This window comes from Pongo pygmaeus, chromosome 5, assembly GCF_028885625.2.
Source record: "Pongo pygmaeus isolate AG05252 chromosome 5, NHGRI_mPonPyg2-v2.0_pri, whole genome shotgun sequence".
In the NCBI taxonomy this organism is placed as follows: Eukaryota; Metazoa; Chordata; class Mammalia; order Primates; family Hominidae; genus Pongo; species Pongo pygmaeus.
Genome location: NC_072378.2, coordinates 42,206,463 through 42,229,174, shown reverse-complemented (window position 1 = coordinate 42,229,174; position 22,712 = coordinate 42,206,463). Strand labels below are relative to the sequence as shown.

At 41.4% G+C, this 22,712-nt stretch overlaps 1 protein-coding gene across 19 annotated transcripts in view; it reads left to right on the top strand.

The window, feature by feature from the left end:
* USP49 (ubiquitin specific peptidase 49) overlaps positions 1–22,712 on the top strand; it is a 118,382-nt gene that overhangs the window by 37,716 nt on the left and 57,954 nt on the right. The window lies entirely within an intron of this gene.

The window sequence follows — 22,712 nt, the reverse complement described above, 5'->3', positions numbered from 1 at the left end:
AAATAAATAAAACAGAAGTTAACATTTACTAGTATGTATTGTGTGTCAGGCAATGTTTTAAGTGCTTTACTCATTTATTCATTATCTCATTTAATCCTGTCACTTATGAGGTAGATACTGTTATTGTCTTCACCTTAAAGCTGAGAAAAGTGAGGTGCAGATTAAGTAATTTGCCCAAAGTCACATTGCAAGTGGCAGCTTCAGGCTTTAAACCTAGGCCTATGCTATTGACCAGGGGAGTGCTGGCCTAGTTAATAACTCTTATAAGGTTTACTAGGGTAGTGAGAATTTAAATAAGACATAAAAACCAAATATCTCCTGAAAAAGTCACCGTAACTATTTGATTTTGTTTGCCTGTGTGAAGGAAAATTTGAAATCATGCATCTTAAGTATGAGAAAAATGATATGAGATGATTATTCATAAATAATTATTTTTCTTGACCATGCTTAAATGAATATTGCTGTTTTGCTTCATTATGAATCATTTATAGTAGATAGAAATCACCTAACTAGCTAAAGAACAACATATTTTGTTTGTTTGTTTGGTTGGTTTTTGTTTGTTTTTTGAGATGGAGTCTTGCTCTGTCGCCCAGGCTGGAGTGCAGTGGTGCGATCTCGGCTCACTGCAAGCTCCGCCTCCCGGGTTCATGCCATTCTCCTGCCTCGGCCTCCCAAGTAGCTAGGACTACAGGCGCTCGCCACCACGCCTAGCTTTTTTATTTTTTTATTTTTTTTATTTTTTTTATTTTTAGTAGAGACAGGGTTTCACCATATTAGCCAGGATGGTCTCAATCTCCTGACCTTGTGATCCACCCGCCTCAGCCTCCCAAAGTGCTGGGATTACAGGCTTGAGCCACTGCACCTGGCCAGAACAACATATGTTTAGAAGGGATTAGAGTTGATTTGTAGATTGCCATTTAGCTGCTATTCATAGAAACTTGCAGACAGAAAGATTGAACTGTGCAGCAGTTTGGAACTGACTGATAATTGGAAATTGCTCTTTCATCCTGTTAAATAATATTTGAGTGACAGTCAGCAGAAAGTTGTAGAGAAGAAAAGCCAGGAGAAAGGTGACTTACAGGTCGTGTAATTAGAATGTGATGGCCTAAAGAGTAAATGTGCATTAACAATTGACATTTATATAGGAACTAGGAGGAATTGTAGTATGTGGTTTTTGTTCTGGGGTCTGGCTTTTCTTTTCTTCAAATAGCAATTCACTTCTTGTTAAAATATGGTAAAGTACAGAGTAAGCGACAGTTAAAGTAACAACAAGTACACTAATAAAATATCTTGGCCCTCCTATTAGCGTGGTTGCAGGTAGTCAGTGATGTTTTCCTCTTTTTCTCTCCATCTTTTTTTACCCCTTTCCCTTGTTTGAGAATCTCTTCTGAATATTGATCAAAGTTATGGCCCTTATTGCACATATCTTTTAAAACAATGTCTTAAAGGGTGGTCTGGGGCCCCTCGAGATCCTTTCAGGGGCTGATGAAGTTAAAACAATTTTCATAACAATTCTAGAATTTCTACCCCTGTTCTCTTACGAGTATGCAATGAAGTTTTCCAGAGGCTACATAATGTGCAGTTGACTGAACGCAGAAGCAGATAGGAGAATACAGCTGTTTTCCTTAATCCAGACTTTAAAAGATTAACAAAAATGTAAAATAAGGCCACTCTTCTCATTAGATTTGCTGTGATGAGCACTGTGGTTTCTTTCTATCTCAGAAAATTGTAATGATCCCAGTGTGGGCTGAAAGTCCTGATGTCTCTCCCACTGATATGTACCAAACTGAGAATGTTGTTTGTATGAGTTGCTCCCAGCTTTGGACAGGCCCTTTCATGTTCTTTCAGCCTTTTGTTTTACATTATTAAATGAACACCAACTGTGTTCTAGCCCTGTTCTATAAAAACAAAAAAAATCTCTACCATCATGGAGCTTATGTGCTATTAACAGCTTCCATTTTAGCCTTTGACTTCTTTGCCTTAGCCACAGCTGCCTCTTTAGGGGAATCTCAGAGTTGATAGCACTGGTGTGTCTCAGTGGCTGAGTGCTGAGGATAGAGTGGCTTGACATTTTGCCAATTTGGATTATTAAAAAAGGCACCATGCAGGGCTGGGCGCAGTGGCTAACGCCTGTAATCCCAGCACTTTGGGAGGCCGAGGTGGGCGGATCACGAGGTCAGAAGATCGAGACCATCCTGGCTAACACGGTGAAACCCCGTCTCTACTAAAAATACAAAAATTAGTGGGGCGTGGTGGCGGGCGCCTGTAGTCCCAGCTACTTGGGAGGCTGAGGCAGGAGAATTGCTTGAACTTGGGAGGCGGAGGTTGCAGTGAGCCGAGATTGCACCATTGCACTCCATCCTGGCGACAGAGGGAGACTCTGTCTTAAAAAAAAAAAAAAAAAAAAAAAAGGCACCATACTTTGGAAGGCTGAGGTGGGAGGATTGCTTGAGGTCAGGAGTTCTAGACCAGCCTGGGCAACATAGTTAGACCCAGTCTCTGGGGGAAAAAAAAAAAAAAGGCCAGGCATGGTGGCATGCACCTATAGTCCTAGCTACTCAGGAAGCTGAGGCAGGAGGATGGCTTGAGCTCAGGAGTTCAAGGTTACAGTGAGCTATAATCACATCACTGCACTCAAGCCTGGGCAACAGAGCAAGACCCTGTCTCTTAAAACAAAAAACAAAAAAACAAGCCGAGCATGGTGTCTCATGCCTGTAATCCCAGTATTTAGGGAGGCAGAAGCCAGAGGATTGCTTGAATCCAGGAGTTTGAGACCAGCCTGGGCAATATAGTGTGACCTGCTCTCCAAAAATAAAAATAAACACAACAAAGGCACCACATGGTTTAGGATTTTTCAAATTTTACGTGGAACCCCAGCGTAATAATAAAGATAGGCCTATCCCGCTATTCTTTTGGTTGATTTTACCTTGTTTTGCTTTCAAAGTTAGTGCTAGTTTTGTCAAGAAATAAAGAAAATGAGGGCTGGGCGCGGTGGCTCATGCCTGTAATCCCTGCGCTTTGGGAGGCCGAGGTGGGTGGATCACCTGAGGTCAGGAATTCAAGACCAGCCTAGCCAACATGGTGAAACCCCGTCTCTACAAAAAATACAAAAATTAGCCGGGCATGATGGCGGGTGCCTGTAATCCTAGCTACTCGGGAGGCTGAGGCAGGAGAATTGCTTGAACCCAGGAGGCAAAGGTTGCAACAAGCCGAGATTGCACCACTGCACTCCAGCCTGGGCGCAGAGCAAGACTCCGTCTCAAAAATAAATAAATAAATAATAAAAATTAAAAAAAGAAAATGAGATACCAAAGGATGTTAAATTTATTCTAATTGTTTTTTATTATTTGAAGAAAAATATTCTTAAATGCATGAGATTTTCTTTGTCTGGTGAGTTGCTCCCCAAACCCTGTAATTTATTTAATAGACTTTTATACAAAAAGATATGACTTGGCTCATTAGATTGAGTCACTTAATACTGACTTGAAGGTTAACTAATATGGCTGTCAGACTCTTTGCTCACTGGCTGGATATCTATCTTATCACTCACTAACTCAGCCGTTTCTAAATACTGACAACTGGAATGCCATTAGAATATTAATGGAAAAAGAAACTGACATTTAAAACGTGAATGACCCAAATTTTTTCCCAAAGATTATTTTAATTTTAAAATATACTTTAATAGAAACTTTTTTTTTTTTTTTAATTGGGTGGCATTTTGGCCTTCCCTTCATTGAAGGTGTGAAGGGAGATTTTTTGTTTTGTTTTGTTTTGAGACAGAGTCTCACTCTGTCGCCGAGGCTGGAGTGTAGTGGCGCGATCTCGGCTCACTGCAACCTCCACCTCCCGGGTTCAAGTGATTCTCATGCCTCAGCCTCCCGAGTAGCTGGGATTACAGGCATGTGCCACCACACCCAGCTAATTTTTATATTTTTAGTAGAGACAGGGTTTCACCATGTTGGCCAGGCTGGTCTCGAACTCCTGACCTCAGGTGATCTGCCCACCTCAGCCTCCCAAAGTGCTGGGATTACAGGCATGAGCTACTGCACCCAGCCCTATTTTTTCTATTCTTATGAATTTATGCCCTTTTTAAAACCCCTTTGTTGTGATTTTAAGAGGGAAAAGAGGTAAATATATTCATTCTGCTTTGTTTTACTGGAAGTCCAGGGTTTAACATATATTATCAAGTGCTTGCAAAATACTAAGAACTGTGTTAGACATTTGGTCTTTTCTCTAATTTAAAAATCCCATCAAATTCTATTGAGGTTTATGGCCAGGTGTGGTGGCTCAGGAAATCCCAGCACTTTTCTAATTTAAAAATCCCATCAAATTCTATTGAGGTTTATGGCCAGGTGTGGTGGCTCAGGAAATCCCAGCACTTTGAGAGGCTGAGGTGGTAGGATTGGTTGAGCCCAGGAATTTGAGATCAGCCTGGGAGACACAGCGAAACTCTGTCTCTACCAAAAAAAAAAAAAAAATTACAAAAATTAGCCAGGTGTGGTGGCACATGCCTATAATCCCAGCTGCTCAAAGAGCTGAGGTGGGGTGGTCACCTGAGCCCGAGGAAGTCAAGGCTGCAGTGAGCTATGATCATGCCACTGCACTTCAAAGTGGGTGAGGGTGAATCAAAAATAAATAAATAAATACTGAGGTTTAGAAAATTCATTTGCATTAATGTTGTTCATCTAATTTTTTGAGCACCTTGTATATGCTAGGCACTATCACATGCTAGGCACTATCACATACATTATTTTATATGATCACATCAACTCTGTGAGAACATTAAGACAAATTCAGGAAAGTTAAATAATAAATGTAAGTTATACAGTGCCTAGCTGTTGGATATTAGATAGCTGATGTGGTTTTTAAGCAGGGGAATCAGTACAGAATGAAAATGCTGTTTTTGTTTAATACCGGTGATAATACTGAAGATTTACTGTAGTAGATCCAGAAAGATCGGAGGCATCAAGATCCACTAGCTATTAAAACAGTAATAATACAGGCATGCAGTGTAAGGACAGATTTGGGGCAAGGGTATAGCAGTGGAAATGGGGAGGGTGACTAGGTTCAAGAAGTCAAGAAGCAAGGGGGGCATTTGAATTCATACTCTTAAATGAGCTATCATAATGAAGAGCCTAGACTAGGATCTAATACTCCCATTTATGAATACAAATTAGTAGGCTTTGGTAACTGACTTGATTGTGACATGAATAAGGAGTTAAAGAGAAAGTCAGGTTTTCAAGTCAGGTAAACAGGAGTGCCATATCTAGAACTGGAGGAAGGTAGGAAGAAGTGCTGAATTAAGGAGCAGTTAGTATATTTAAATATTAAGTGTGAGAGGCCGGGTGCGGTGGCTCACATCTGTAATCCCAACATTTTGGGAGGCTGAGATGGGCGGATTGCTTGAGGCTAAGAGTTCGAGACCAGCCCGGCCAACCTGGCGAAACCCCATCTCTAATAAAATACAAAAAAAATTAGCCAGGTGTGGTAGCGCACGCCTGTAATCCCAGCTACTCTGGAGGCTGAGGCATGAGAATTGCTGGAACCTGGGAGGTGGAGGTTGCAGTGAGCCGAGATCACACCATTGCACTCCATTCTGGGCGACAGAGTGACTCTGTCTCAAAGTAAAATAAAGTAAAATAAAATAAATATTAAGTGTGAATTTCATGGTTGGTTAAAGATATGAATATCTAACATGTCTTCTGTATTCCTTTGTTTTTTGATATATGTCTGAATGTGCTGTAAACATCTACACTATTAAAAAAATTGAGTTCATTAAATCACATTGTTTCCTTAATGTACTCTTATTTTTAAGCTGATCTTTTAGTATTTTTAAATCTGTAGTTTGAGGACCATCTTTTCATTTTGAAACCATGTACTCTGATTTCATTAGAACACAAAATAGTTTTACAAATCAATTTTACAAGGCTGAGAGCCCAATAGAAAAGACATGAATTGACAGTTCACATAAAAAGAAAAAATAGATCAATATTCACTATAACTAAAGATGTACAAACAAAATATATGTATATATTATTTTTCAAATGTCCTATTGAAACATATTTAAAGATATATCAGTCTCCAGTATTAGGGAAATGCATTCTCAAATACTACTGGTGGGTAATTAGGGGATAGTGTAAATTAGTGTAACCTTTTGGAGGCCAGTTTGATGATCTCTATCCAAAATTTAAATGTGTATATCCCTTGACACAGCAATTCATTTTCTGTAAATTATGTCACAGATGCACTTGTGTAAGTGTCCCATGATAGATACCCAACTATATCTATGGTGTATTGTTTATAATAATGAAACACCAAAAATGGCATAATTCTCCTCTCGTGGGGGCTAGTTAAATGCATTATGCAGTTCATATCATAGGATATGCTACAGTCTTTCAAAAGAGTGACGTGGCCGGGTGCGGTGGCTTATGCCTGTAATCCCAGCACTTTGGGAGGCCGAGGCAGACGGATTGCCTGAGGGACAGGAGTTCGAGACCAGTCTGGCCAATATGGTGAAACCCCGTCTCTACTAAAAATACAAAAAAATTAGCCGGGCATGGTGGTGTGCACCTGTAATCCCAGCTACTTGGGAGGCTGAGGTAGGGGAATTGCTTGAACCAGGAAGGTGGGGGTTGCAGTGAGCCAAGATCACGCCACTGCACTCCTGCCTAGGCAACAGAGTGAGACTCCGTCTCAAAAAAAAAAAGAATGACGTAAAGCCAGATATATGGGAAAATGTCTAAGATATATTAAGTTAAAAAAGGAAAAATTTAGAATAACATACAGGATACAACTTACATTAAGCATTATGTTTCTAAATGCATAAAATATTCCTGGAAATGTGCCCCAGAAGGATGCTCAGTTAACAGTAGTTACCTCTAGGGAGGCTACTGGAGACAGAAAGCAGCGGGAGAATACTTACAGAATTTTAATGTTCTATACTTATATTGGATTTATTTATTTATTTGTTTTGAGACTGAGTCTCACTCTGTGGCCCAGGCTGGAGTGCAGTGGTACGATCTCGGCTCACTGCAAGCTCTGCCTCCTGGGTTCAAGCCATTTTCCTGCCTCAGCCTCTGAAGTAGCTGGGACTACAGGCGCCCGCCACCATGTCCAGCTAATTTTTTGTATTTTTAGTAGAGACAGGGTTTCACCATGTTAACCAGGATGGTCTTGATCTCCTGACCTCGTGATCCGCCCGTCTCAGCCTCCCAAAGTGCTGAGATTACAGGCGTGAGCCACTGCGCCCGGCCCTGGTTTTATTTTATTTTATTTTATTTTTATTATTATGTTTTGAGGCAGAGTATCACTCAGTGTTGCCCAGGCTGGAGTGCAGTGGCGCGATCTCAGCTCACTGCAACCTCCACCTCCTGGTTCAAGCAATTCTCCTGCCTCAGCCTCCCGAGTAGCTGGAATTACAGGCATGTGCCACCATACCCAGCTAGTTTTTATATTTTAGTAGAGATAGGGTTTCACCATCTTGCCCAGGTTGGTCTCGAACTCTTGAGCTAGATAATCTGCCTGTCTCGGCCTCCCAAAGTGCTAGGATTACAGGCATGAGCCACCAGCCACTGTGTCCGGCTGATGAGTTCTTTAAAAAATAATAATAATAATAATCTGCCGGGCGCGGTGGCTCATGCCTGTAATCCTAGCACTTTAGGAGGCTGAGGCAAGTGGATCACGAGGTCAGGAGATTGAGACCATCCTGGCCAACATGGTGAAACTACATCTCTACTAAAATACAAAAAAAAATTAGCTGGGCGTGGTGGTGCAGGCCTGTAGTCCCAGCTACTCAGGAGGCTGAGGCAGGGGAATCACTTGAACCTGGGAAGCGGAGGTTGCAGTGAGCCGAGATCATGCCACTGCACTTCAGCCTGGCAACAGAGCAAGACTCCATCTCTAAATAAATAAATAATAAATGATAAAAACTACAATAATTTTCAAGCATATAAAAACTGATAGTAATTTCTTAATATCATCGAATATCTAGTAGTCAGTGTTCAAATTTCCTCATTTATCTCATTTAAAAAATTGTTTGCTGATTTGAATTAGGATTCCAGTAAAGTTCAAATGTTGCAATTAGTTGATTTTTTCTCTCTCTCTCAACTGCCTCACCACCTCTCTCTCTCTCTCTCTCTCTCCCTCCCTCCCTCCTTGCAAGCTATATGTTAAAGAATCTAAGTCATTAGAGTCTTGTAGTGACTCTAAAGAAACTAAGTCTAAGTCTTGTAGAGTTCCCTTCAGTCTGAATATTGGTGACTGTATCCCAGTGGTATCGGATACACTGGTGGAAGACGTTAGTAAGTGTGTATATTTCCATCAGGAGATACCTAATATCTGGATGTCTCTCCTTTTTCTTTTTGTTGAGTAGCCATTGATGGTCATTGCCTAGGTCCGCTAATTCATAACAGTCTTCCGTAAATGGGACTATTAGCTAGTGGCTTTTGCCAATATATTAAGTATTCTAGGATATACAACATTTAGACACAGGTTACACACTTTCTTTTTATATTGTCTGCAACTATTTCCATTGGTATTGTAGTTTATTTTACTGCAACTGCCTTTTAATGGGTCTTCCTGCACCCTTTTATCATAGTTTAAACTACTCTTTTTGATCAGAAAAGTTGTCTTATTTTTTGAACTCTAATTTAAAAATTACTTTAGCTTTCTGTTTTTATCAGAATATTTTTTCACCTCTGTGTGTAAAAAGAATCTTAGACATAGCAATTAATAATTTGCCAAAGAGGACACTGAAGTAGAACGTTATTTGTTTATTCATTCGGTCTTTAATTCAACAAAATTTATTAGTTTCCTGCCTGTTCTTGGCACGATGTCTTCTTCAGGTTTGTTATAGTTGGGACACAGTCAAGCAGACAGACAATTACAGTACAGCATGGTAGATGCTGAATAAGGGCAAGTACACACATGTGCTCGGAGAGCACATAGAAGGTACGCTTAACCCAGCCTTGGAGGGTAGTGGAAGGTTTCTTGGAGGAAGGAGTGACTATACCAAGATGTGATGGATAAGTAAGAGTCAGGCTAAGGAAGGAATGGATAGCCAGGGGAATGATGAAAATGTTCTGGGGGAGGGAGCAGCTTATGGGAAGACCCAGAAGTAAGAGAGAATAGTTCTTTTGGGGAACTTAAAATGCTTCAGAACAGCTGGAGCATAGTCATGGGGTAGAGAAAGAGGGATGAGCTAGAGAGGTATGCAGGATCAGACTACGAAAGACAAGCCATGTTAAGGAGTTTGGACTTTCTCCTCAAGGCAGTGAGAATGACATATTTGGGTTTTAGGCTGAATGCAGGAAGACCCATTAAAAGGCAGTTGCAGTAATGTGGGCTAGAACTGATGATAGTTTAAATTAGAATAGAGGCAATGGATGTGGAGGTAGTTTTATTCATTCTTTCAGAAAATACGTATTTAGCATCTTTTTTCTGCTAGGTGCTGTTCCAAGTGCTTGAGATACAGCTGTGACCCAAATAGAACTCTCTGTCCTCATGGAGCTTATCGTCTAGTGGGGAGAAAGACTATACATAAGTAAATATATACTATGTTTAGATAGTGATAATTGCTAGGGAGGAAAACAAATTGGGAAAAGGAATAAGAGAGTGTTAAGTGGGGAATGATTTTATAATAGAGTGACCAGGGAAGGCATCACTGAGAAGGAAACATCTAAGCACACATCTGAATGAAGTGAGGATTGCAAGCCATGTAGATATCTGAGGGAAGAGCATTCTAGGCAGAGAAAAAAACAGAATTGCACAGTTCTGAGATGAGAGATTGCCTGGTGTGTTGGAAGAACAGTGAGGAGGCCAATGTGGCTCATGGGGAGTAAGTGAGAGGAAGAATAATGAGATCAGAGAGAAAAAGGGGTCTTAGCATCTAGGGCCTGACTGGTCATTATAAAGATATGATGGAGAGAAATAGTCAGAGCTCATAAGGAAGAATCAACAGGATTTGGGAATTGATGGGATATGGGAAGTGGTGAAGGAGGAAGGAATCTTGAGATAGGGAACTATCACTAAGATAGGGAACACAGTGCTCTCATAACATGAACGTTGTGACTTAATTTAAAAGAATAAAGCAGCTGGAGCAGGCAAGCATAGATACCTATTATTGTGTAAATCTCTCTTTTATGACAACCTTGGGGAAGAGGTAATATTTATTACACCCATTATGATGAGGGGGAAGTCTCTCACCATAGAATGGGTTTTCCTTTGGTTTTGGTAGGTCTCTAATTAGGGACAGACTTTGTTTAGCAGCCAGGAAGATGCCTGAATGATGGGGCAGCAATGCTAGGCTAAATATGGATGGAGCCCTTAGGATACTGGAAAGTACTCCCTGATACACAACGCCACATGCTACACACACACACCCCATTTGCATTTTGTCTGTATCCTCAGTCTTTAAGATGTCTGCTAAATCCCTGGTTGACATTATCATAGTTGAATAGTATAGCAGCTGCTTCTACTGAGAGAGAAGTCAGTTTGACTGTGTCTGTACTAAACATGGTTTCAGGAGATTCATCCATCCATTGAATCCTCACTTACTGATGAACTATGTAAGTATGTATGTAATGCCTGTGTTACAGAGATAACAATAACAGGCTCATTATTCCGGGTCTTAAGGACTTCAAAGTCTAATCAGGTGGATAAAGGAAAACAGGAATTACAGTTAGGCATGCCATAATCTTGGGTGTGAAGAAGGTATTAGAATACCAAGGAAGAGTTCCTCGTACTCTAGATGAGGTTAGACAAACTTTATTTTTTTGAGACTGGGTCTCACTCTGTTGCCCAGGCTAAAGTGCAGTGGCTGCAACCTCTGCCACCCAGGCTTAAGTGATCCTCCTGCCTCAGCCTCCCAAGGAGCTGGGACTACAAGCATGCACCACTATGCCTGGCTGATTTTTGTATTTTTTTGTAGAGATGGGGTTTTGCCATGTTGCCCAGGCTGGTCTTGAACTCCTGAGCTCAAGTGATGCACCTGCCTCGGCCTCCCAAAGTGCTGGGATTATAGGCATGAGCCACCGTGCCCAGATGAGATCTTTCTATAGTAAGATACAAAGAGGGTTAAAAGGAGATAACATGCTGAAAGGAGATAACATGCTTAATACAAATTTTATTAAGCTTTTTGTGTGTTTTCTCCTTACTTCCAGTTTTATTTTTTAGGTAGATAAGTAAATATGCCTCAAGGCCACTGTCACTTTAGCACTAAGATAAATAACTGGTTGAAGAAGGCAGATGTTGATAGCCACACTTTAGCCTTTGTAATTGAAGATGACAGCCACTGACCAGCAGTTGCCGTATAGCCAGCAGATCCCTACCAGTTGCACACACTGGTCCTTGATTTGTAGCTGGAAACTCCATGAACAATAGTCTCCCCTTATCCTCAGGGGATACATTTCCAGAACTCCCAGTGGATGGCTGTTTCAGTACCATGGTATCCAGCACCACGGGACAGTACTGAACCCTATATATACGATGTTTTTCCTGTATATACATACCTATAAAGCTTAATTTATAAATTAGGCACAGTAAGAGATTAACAACAACAATAATAAAATAGAACAACTATAACAATATGCTGTGATAAAAGCTTTGTGAATGTGGTCTTTCTGTGTCTCTCTCAAAATATCTTACTGTACTTGTACTCATGTATTTTCGGACCACAGGTAACTGAAACCTCAGAAAGCAAAACTGTGGATAAGGGAGGAGTCTGCATTGAGTTTGGCACAGTTTGCATCTGGCATCCTCTCTTCAGAAATAAATATATCAGGTGCTTGTCAATGCCCCCTAGGCTTATCTGCCTCTGTGATTTCTCTGAGTCCCCAGTGGTGCTATATCATTTGAAGTTGCGTGTTAGCGTGTCTTCAGAGTGTTTCTTTTGCAAATTCTGCATATCTTTGTTCAACTTACAACACAGCAGCTATTTGGGAATGCAAAGCAAAGGGAAAAAAGTATGTTTGAGGTTTGAGAGAGCGCTGAAATGTTGGAGCTTATTAATATTACAAGTTTTTTTTTTTTTTTTTTTTTTTTTGAGACGGGGTCTCTGTCGCCCAGGCTGGAGTCCAGTGGCGCCATCTCGGCTCACTGCAAGCTCCGCCTCCCGGGTTCACGCCATTCTCCTGCCTCAGCCTCCCGAGTAGCTGGGACTACAGGTGCCCGCCACCACGCCTGGCTACTTTTTTTTGTATTTTTAGTAGAGACGGGGTTTCACCATGTTAGCCAGGATGGTCTCGATCTCCTGACCTTCTGATCCACCCGCCTAGCCCTCCCAAAGTGCTGGGATTACAGGCATGAGCCACCGCACCCGGCCTTCATATTACATGTTTTTATTTATTAATTTACTTTTTTTTTTTGAGATGGAGTCTCACTCTGTCGCCCAGGCTGGAGTGCAGTGGCATGATCTTGGCTCACTGCAACCTCTGCTTCCTGGGTTCAAGCGATCCTCCTGCCTCAGCCCCCCTAGTAGCTGGGATTACAGGCATGCACCACCATGCTCAGCTAATTTTTGTATTTTTAGTAGAGACGGGGTTTCGCCATGTTGGCCAGGCTGGTCTCAAACTCCTGACCTCAGGTGATCCACCTGCCTCAGCCTCCCAAAGTGCTGGGATTACAGGCACAAACCACAGTGCCTGGCCTAATATTACAAGTTTTTAAAGCCTTAAATGTGTCGAGTTTCTAGTGGTGTGAATGAAAAAAGGGTCTGAAAAAAGGTAGTTTTAAATAATAAACCTATAGCATTAAAATGGCAGGATCAGATTGTGTGGCAGTAAGCAGTTAGGTTTTATAAGTGACAGATTAAAAATTTATTCCTTAACCATTTTGCAGAGTGCTAAGGGTCAGAAAATAATAAAAGTACTTTTCTTTTGTTTGTCTGTTTGGTTTTTTTGAGAGAGAGGCTCACTCTGTTGCCCAGACTGGAGTGCAGTGGCGTGATCTCGGCTCATTGCAACCTCTGCCTCCCAGGTTCAAGTTATTCTTGTGCCTCAGCCTCTCAGGTAGCTGGGATTACAGGTGTGCACCACCACTCCTGGCTAATTTTTGTATTTTTAGTAGAGACGGGATTTCACCATGTTGGTCAGGCAGGTCTTGAACTCCTGACCTCAGCTGAGCTGCCTGCCTTGGCCTCCCAAAGTGCTGGGATTACAGGTGTAAGCCACCGTGCCTGGCCAATAAAAGTACTTTTAATGAAGAAACAGTACTATGCCAAAAAAAAAAAAAAAAGTCTCTATAGCAGAAGAGCTCAACATCAGCACTGGTTATTTCCTTGAGAAGCTCTTCCCTAGAAAATTGTGACATTTAAATCATAGAATTATAAGATTAAAAGGCTCTCCTGCCAGGCACAGTGGCTCACACCTATAATCCCAGCACTTTGGAAGGCCAAGGTGGGCAGATCACTTGAGGTCAGAAGTTCGAGACCAGCCTGGCCAATGTAGCGAAACCCCATCTCTACCAAAAAATATAAAAATTAGCCAGGCATGTTAGTATGCACCTGTATTCTCAGCTACTCAGGAGGCTGAGGGACGAGAATCACTTGAACCTGGTAGGCGGAGGTTCCAGTGAGCTGAGATTGCACCACTGCATTCCAGCTTGGGGAAAAAGTGAGACCCTGTCTCAAAATATAAATAAATAAAAGGCTCTCCAAGGCTTTGTTTTAAGGATTTGATCTAAAACATTGTTTCTCAGACTTTTTGATTTAATGGATCTTTAAAATACACACGTGTGTGTACACACACACACACAAACACATATACACCAACCTAAACTAACATCTGCTATCATCAACATACAAGGAAGAATATTTTAACACCAAGAACATTGGAGACATATAATCTCTTAATAAAGAAACCAGTGTTTCCCAAGAACAAAATAGATAGGAATCTTACCCTGGTGAGTGAAATTATTAGTCTGAAGATTAGTGGTTGGGGAACTCATTCATCTCGACTGGTAGATTAAGATCCTATTTTGGGTTAGGATAAATTACCTTGGGATAGAATGAACTCGCAGGTGATATTATCATATTAGTTGGAAGTATGTTCAGGGAAATCTTAGTTGAACTGTAGTTTATGCTGCTGCTTTTTTTTTTTTTTTTTGAGACAGAGTCTTGCTCTGTCACCCAGCCTGGAGTACAGTGGTGGGATCTTGGCTCACTGCAACCTCCACCTCCTGGCTTCAAGAGATTCTCCTGCCTCGGCCTCCTGGGTAGCTGGGACTACAGGTGCGCACCACCACACCCAGGTAATTTTTGTATTTTTAGTAGAGATGGGGTTTCACCATGGTGGCCAGGCTGGTCTCGAACTCCTGACCTCAGGTGATCCACCTGCCTCAGCCTCTCAAAGTGCTGGGATTACAGGCATGAGCCACCCCTCCTGGCCTACCCTGCTTCTTTTTTTTTTTTTTTTGAGATGGAGTCTCGCTCTTGTTGCCCAGGCTGGAGTGCAATGGCACAATCTTGGCTCACCGCAACCTCCGCCTCCCGGGTTCAAACAATTCTCCTGCCTCAGCCTCCCAAGTAGCTGAGATTACAGGCATGCGCCACCTTGCCTGGCTAATTTTGTATTTTTTTTAATAGAGACGGGGTTTCTCCATGTTGGTCAGGCTGGTCTGGAACTCCCAACCTCAGGTGATCTGCCCGCCTTGGCCTCCCAGAGTGCTGGGATTACAGGCGTGAGCCACTGTGCCTGGCCTACCCTGCTTCTTAGTAAGACTCTTGGTGTTTGCCTTGGCACCTTGAGATGGCCTTACCTATCCAGGTTCTTTGTACTTATTTCTCATCTTCTATATGAGATTGTAAACTCTGAGGTCAGAGATCTTATATTGGACAAATGTTTTAGTGCTTATCTTTTTGTGTATGTGGTAAAAAAAACCCATAAAATTTACCGTCTTAAACTCTTCATTTTCAAGAGTACAGTTCACTAGTATTTAGTATATTTGCATTGTTGTGAAACAGTTCTAAAGTTTTTCATTTTGCAACAGTTTTTCATTTTGCAAATCTGAAACTCTATACTCATTAAAAAACTCTCCATCCTCTTCCCCAGTCCCTGGCAACCACCATTCTACTTTGTCTCTATGAATTTGACTTCTTTAGATACCTCATATAAATGGAATCATACAGTATTTGTCTTTTTCTGATGGGCATATTTCATTTTGCCTAAAGTCCACAAGGCTCATTTATGTTGTAGCATGTGTCAAAATTCTCCCTCCCCCACCTTTTTTTGAGATGGAGTTTCGCTCTTGTTGCCCAGGCTGGAGTGCAATGGCGCCATCTCGGCTCATTGCAACCTCCACCTGCTGGGTTCAAGCGATTCTCCTGCCTTAGCCTCCCAAGTAACTGGGAGTACAGGCGCATGCCACCATGCCCAGCTAATTTTTGTATTTTTGGTAGAGATGGGGTTTCTCCATGTTAGGCTGGTTTGGAACTCCTGACCTCAGGTGATCCATCCGCCTCGGCCTCTCAAAGTGCTGGGATTACAGGCGTGAGCCACTGCGCCTGGCCAGAATTCTTTCATTTTTAAGGCTGAATAATATTCCATCTCATGTGTATACCACATTTTGTTTATCCGTTCATCCATTGATGGACATTTTGGTTGCCTCCACTTCTTGGCTATTATGAATAGTGCTGCTATGAACATTGGTGTGCAGATATCTCAAGGTCTCTTGAAATTTCATATGAGTTTTAGAATTAATTTTTGTATTTCAGAAAAATGCTGCTGGGATTTTGATAGGACTTGCATCGAATCTGTAGATTGCTTTTGGTAGGATTAACATTTTAACAATATCAAGTCTTCCAATCCAGAAACATGGATGTCTTTCCATTTATTTGTGTCTTTAATTTCTTTCCACAATGTTTTATAGTCTTCATCGTCCAAGTCTTTCACTTGCTCAGTTAGTTTTATTCCTAAGTGTATTTTATACTGTTATTAATGAGATTTTTAAAAATTTCCTTTTGAATTGTTCATTGTTAGTGTATATAAATACAGCAGATTTTTGCATATTGATTTTGGATCCTGCAACTTTGCTGAATTTGTCTATTCTAACAATTTTTTTGCAAACTCGTTAGGATTTTCTTTTTCTTTCTTTTTTGAGATGGAGTTTTACTCTCGTTGCTCAGGCTGGAGTGCAGGGGCGCAATCTCAGCTCACTGCAACCTCCGCCTCCTGGGTTCAAGTAATTCTTCTGCCTCAGCCTCCCAAGTAGCTTGGATTACAGGCATGTACCACCACACCTGACTAATTTTGTATTTTTAGTAGAGATGGGGTTTTACCATGTTGGTCAGGCTGGTCTCGAACTCCTGACTTCAGGTGATCCGCCCTCCTCGTCCACCCAAAGTGCTGGGATTACATCACAGGTGTGAGCCACCGTGCCCGGCCCAGGATTTTCTATATATTAGATCATGTTATCTGAAAACAGATAAATTTACTTCTTTTCTTTCTTTTTTTTTTTTTTTTTTTTTTTGAGACGAGTCTCGCTCTGTCGCCCAGGCTGGAGTGCAGTGGCACTATCTCAGCTCACTGCAGCCTCCGCTTCCCGAGTTCAAGTAATTGTCTGTCTCAGCCTCCCGAGTGGCTGGGATTACAGGCGCCCGCCACAACGCCCGGCTAATTTTTTTGTATTTTTAGTACAGATGGGGTTTCACCATCTTGGCCAGGTTGGTCTTGAACTCCTGATCTTGTGATCCATCCACCTTGGCCTCCCAAAGTGCAGGGATTACAGGTGTGAGCCACTGTGCCCAGCCCAGATGAATTTACTTCTTTTCCAATTTGCCTGATTGCACTGACTGGAACTTTCAACATTATGTTGAATAGAAGTAGTGAGAGTGTGCATGCTTGGCTTGTTCCTGATCTTAGAGAAAAGGCTTTTATTCTTTCACCACTGAGTATGATATTATCTGTGAGGGTTTCATACATGGTCTTTATGATTTTGAGGCAGTTTCCTTCTATTTATACTTTGTTTGATGTTTTATCATAAAAGGGTGTTTTGTTGAATCTTGTCCAATGCCTTTTTTGCATCGAGATGGTCATCTTTTTGTCCTTATTCTGTTAAAGTGATGTGTTACATTGATTGATATTCATATGTTGAATCATACTTGCATTCCAGAAATGAGTCCTACTTATCGATGATATGTAATTCTTTTAACATGCTACTGAATTTTCCAGTATTTTGTTGAGGGTTTTACCTCAGTACTCACAAAGAATATTCATCTGTAGTTATCTTTTCTTGATGTCTGTGTCTGGTTTAGTGTCAGGATAATGCTGGCATCATAGAATGAGCTTGGAAGTGTTCCCTCCTCCTCAGTTTTTGGAAGAGTTTGAGAAAACTTGGCATTCATTATTTTTTAATGTTTGGTAGAATTCTCTAGTGAAGCCATCTGGTCCTGGGCTTTTCTTTGATGGCAGTTTTTTGGTTACTGATTTAATCTCCTTACTCATTGGTTTTTTTCAGCTTTTCTGTTTCTTCATGATTCAGTCTTGGTAAGTTGTGTGTGTCTAAGAATTTATCCATGGCCAGGCGCGGTGGCTAACGCCTGTAATCTTAGCACTTTGGGAGGTCAAGGTGGGCGGATCAGGAGGTCAAGAGATCGATACCAGCCTGGCCAACATGGTGAAACCCCATCTCTACTAAAAGTACAAAAATTAGCTGGGTGTGGTGGCGCACCTGCAGTCCCAGCTACTCAGGAGGCTGAGACATGAGAATTGCTGGAACCCAGGAGGCGGAGGTTGCAGTGAACTGAGATGGCGCCACTGCACTCCAGCCTGGCAACAGAATGAGACTGTCTCAAAAAAAAAAAGAATTTATCCATTTATTCTAGGTTATCCAGTTTGTTGGTGTGCAATTGTTTATAGTAGTCTCTTATGATCCTTTTTATTTCTGTGACATCAGTTATAATTTCCCCTTTCATTTCTGATTTTATTTTATATTATTTATTTATTTATTTATTTATTTATTTTCTTTTCTTAGAGGCTGAGTCTCACTCTCTTGCCCAGGCTGGAGTGTAGTGGCATGATCTCAGCCCACTGCAACCTCTGCCTCCCAGGTTCAAGTGATTCTTCTGCCTCAGCCTCCCAAGTAGTTGGGACTAGAGGCGTGCGCCACCTTGTCTGGCTAATTTTTGTATTTTTAGTAGAGATGGGGTTTCACCATGTTGGCCAGGCTGGTCTTGAACTCCTGACCTCACGAGATCCGCCCACCTTGGCCTCCCAAAGTGCTGAGATTACAGGCATGAGCCACCGCACCTGGACCTTTCTTCTTTTTTAATGTATGCTTTTACAACTATAAATTGACCTCTTAACACTGCTTTTCCTGTATCCCATACGTTTTGATACATTTTCATTTTTATTTGTCTCAAGGTATTTTCTAACTTCTCTTGTGACTTGTTTGATCCTGTGGCTGTTGAAGAGTGGATTGTTTAATTTCCACATATTTGTGGATTTTCCAGTTTTCCTTGTGCCATTGATTTCTAGTTTCATTTCATTGTCATTAGAAAAGATACTCTGTGCCGGGCACAGTGGCTCATACCTGTAATCCCAGCACTTTGGGAGGTCGAAGTGGGCGGATCATGAGGTCAGGAGATCGAGACCATCTTGGCCAACATGGTAAAACCCTGTCTCTACTAAAATACAAAAAATTAGCTGGGCATGTTGGCAAGTGCCTGTAATCCCAGCTACTTGGGAGGCTGAGGCAGGGGAATCACTTGAACCTGGGAGGCAGAGGTTGCAGTGAGCTGAGATCACGCCACTGCACTCCAGCCTGGCAACAGAGCAACACTCAGTCTCAAAAAAAAAAAAGAAAAAAAAAAGAAAAGATACTTTGTGTGATTTTAGTCTTCTTCAATTTGTTAAGATTTGTTTCGTGGCCTAACATTGGTCTGTCCTAGAGATGTTGCATGTGCACTTGAGAAGAATGTATATTCTGCTGTTGTTGGGTAGAGTTCTCTATATATGTCTATTAGGTCCAGTTGATGTATAATGTTGTTCAGGTCCTCTCTTTCCATGCTGACCTTCTGTCTGGCTGTTCTGTCCATTATTGAAAGTGGAGTTTTGAAGTTCTCTACTGTAATTGTGTCGCTCTTTTACCCTTCAATTCTGTTTCATATATTTAGAAGTTCTGATGTTTGCAGCATAAATATTTATTATTGTATATCTTCCTGGTTTACCCTTTTATCATATGTCATTTTGTATCTTTTGTGAGAGTTTTTTATTTAAAATCTATTTTGTCTGACATTAATATAGCCACTCCTGCTCTCTTGTGGTTACAATTTGCATGGAATATCTTTTTCCAGACTTTTCAATCTATGTGTCCTTAGAGCTAAAGTGAGTCTCTTGTAGACAGCATATAATTGGATCCTTTTTTAACTCCAGTCAATATATGACTTTACATTTGAAGTTAATTACTGGCCCAGCATGGTGGCTCATGCCTGTAATTCCAACACTTTGGCAGGCCAAGACAAGAAGATCACTTGAGGCCAGGAGTTAGAGACCAGTCTGGGCAACATAGGGAAGACCCCATTTCTCTCTCTCTCTCTTTTTGTCTCACTGGTGTTGCCCAGGCCGGAGTGCAGTGGCGCGATCTCGGCTCAATGCAAGCTCTGCCTCCCGGGTTCACACCATTCTCCTGCCTCAGCCTCCCAAGTAGCTGGGACTACAGGTGCCTGACACCGCGCCTGACTAATTTTTTGTATTTTTAGTAGAGACGGGGTTTCATGTTAGCCAGGATGGTGTTGATCTCCTGACCTTATGATCTGTGTGCCTCAGCCTCCCAAAGTGCAGGGATTACAGGTGTGAGCCACTGCACCCGGCTAGGGAAGGCCCTATTTCTCCAAAAAAATATATATTTTTTTAATTAGCCAGATGTTGTGGCATGCACCCGGAGTCCCAGCTACCCAGGAGGCTGAGGCAGGAGGATTGCTTGAGCCCAGGAGGTCGATGCTGCACTGAACCATGATAGTGCCACTGCACTGTAGCCTGGGTAACAGCATGCGAGCCTATCTAAAACAAAACATAGGCTACCAATAGGGAGGGAAGGATTTACTATTGCCATTTTGTTAATTGTTTTTGGTACATTTTGTAGCTTTTTTGTCCCTTCTTTTCTTTTTTACTGCCTTTTTTGTGTTTTGTTGATTTTTTTTTGTAGCGATATATGTTGATTCTCTTCTCATTTCCTATTATATATATTCTATAGATTATTTGTGTTTACTGTTGTAATTGCATAAATCATCTTTAAAGTTACAGCATTCTGTTTTAAATTGTTAAAAACTTCATTCATATACAGAAAACTACTTATTTGGAGTTTCTGCTGATAAATCTGGTGATTGTCTATGGAAACTCCCTTGTATGTGATGAATCGATTTTCTTTTGCTTCTTTGAATATGTTCTCTGCCTTTGACTTTAGATAATTCAGTTATAATGTGTCTGTGATCCTCTCTAGATTTATCCTTGTTGAAGTCCTTTGAGGTTCTTTAATGTGCATATCCATTATCTCCTTAGATTTGGGAAGCTTGCAGCTGTTATTTCTTCAAAGAAGCTCTCTGCCACTTTGTCTCTCCCTCTTCTTCTGAGTTTTCATAATGTGCATTTCAGAATGTGTTGTCCTGATCGTGCCCTATAAATTCTTTATGTGCTCTTTGCCAGTCTGTTTCCTTTTTTTGCTCCTGTGACTCTTTTTTTTTTTTTTTTGAGACAGAGTCTCGCTGTGTTGCCTGGCTGGAGTGTAGTGGCGCAATCTTGGCTCACTGCAACCTCCGCCTCCCGGGTTCAAGTGATCCTCCTGCCTCAGCCTCCTGAGTAGCTGGGACTACAGGTGCTCACCACCATGCCCAGCTAATTTTTGTATTTTTAGTAGAAACGGGGTTTCACCATTTTGGCCAGGATGGTCTCAACCTCTTGACCTTGTGATCCACCTGCCTTGGCCTCCTAAAGTGCTAGATTACAGGTGTGAGCCACTGTACCCAGCTGACTCTACTTTCTTTTGCCTGATTAAACCTGCTATTGAACCCCTCTAATAAATTTTTCAGTTCAGTTATTGAATATTTTAAGGTCCAGAATTTCTGTTTGGATCTTTTTCATTGTTTATCTTTTTGGTCATGCATTGTTTTCTTCATTTCATTTAGTTTTGTATCTGTGTTCTAGCTCATTGAGCATCTATAACAGTTGTTTTAAATTCTTTGTCATGCAGCTCACAGATCTGCATTTCTCTAGGGCCTGTTTCTGGAGTTATATTTTATTCCTTTAATTCAGCCATATTGCCCTGTTTATTTGTATGCCTTATAATCTCTTGCTGGGCTTTAAGCACTTAAAACAAACAACAATCTCTCCGAGTCTTTGTCTAGTGACTTTGCAGAGGAAGACCTTTACCAATTATCCTGGCTGTTGGTTCTAGGATCTCTCAACCTTTTTCTGACCTCTTGCTCCCCCTGATGTCTGCCTATGGAACTTCAGTGCTAACATCCTGCTCTCTTCTGTTTTCAGTGTCTTCTGTGCTCTGGAACCTGTTCAGTCAGTATTCTGAGTCATATGAGATAGAAATCAGTCTCTCAGGAAGCCCCAGACAAGCCAGAATGTTGGACACACAGTCAACTCTTTTGTTTCTGTCCAGAAGGAGTAGACCCAGTATGGGGGGGTTTCCTCCAACTTGCTCTGTGCTATGCTACATAGGAAGAAGGACATGAAAGGACATGCCAAATACTGAAATTTCCTACCCCTTTTGCTGTAATCTCCTTTTGGTTTTACAGTGGCATGGTGCTGTAGCTTCTCAGCTCTTCTTCAGAGCTCTCACGAAGGTATTCTGGTCCATATATTGTTGTTAACACACTAAACACACTCTTGCTCTCTTGACTTTGCTCATATTGTTCCTCTCTAGGAAGGGCCTCCACACTGCCTCTCACTCATTCATTTGTTCAGTAAATAATCTGAATATCTATTTGGCCATATTGTTGGCTCTGGAAATATAGTGAAAATTGCACAGTACCTGACTTCTCTGTGTCTCTGTTGGGGAAGGATCTGTTGCTTCCTAGTCTACCATCTTGTTGATACCACTCCTCTAATGATTTTCATTTTATTTTTATTTTTATGATTTTTTTCAGACAGAGTCTCACTCTGTCACCCAGGCTGGAGTGCAGTGGCATGATCTTGGCTCACTGCAACCTCCACCTCCCAGGTTAAAGTGCTTCTCCTGTCTCAGCCTCACAAGTAGCTGGGATTAACAGGCACGCGCCACCATGCCTGGCTGATTTTTGTATTTTTAGTAAAGGAGGGGTTTCACCATGTTGGTCAGGCTGCTCTCGACCTCCTGACCTCAAGTGATACACCTGCCTTGGCCTCCCAAAGTGCTGGGATTACAGGTGTGAGCCACCGTGCCTGGCCATGATTTTTATTTTTAAAGCATTTTATTAAGCATTGGAGATATGAGGAAATGGTAGCTGCCCTGAAATAACTTACCTTTTGGCTGCAAAAGACAAGATTTATAAACTATCAATATTTGGTAGACTATAATAAGTGAGGGGTTTATGCCATAATCCCCAAAGAAACAATCCTGCATGTTAAAATCTCAAAAGATCAAAATCCCCTAAAGTCTAAAATCCCCAAAATAACAATCTTGAAAGATAAAAATCCTGAAAATGTAGTTCTGGAAAAAAAAATATTTAAAAAATTATTTAAAGGACATTTACTTACTTTTTGTTTATTTTATTTTTAGAGACAGGGTCTCACTGT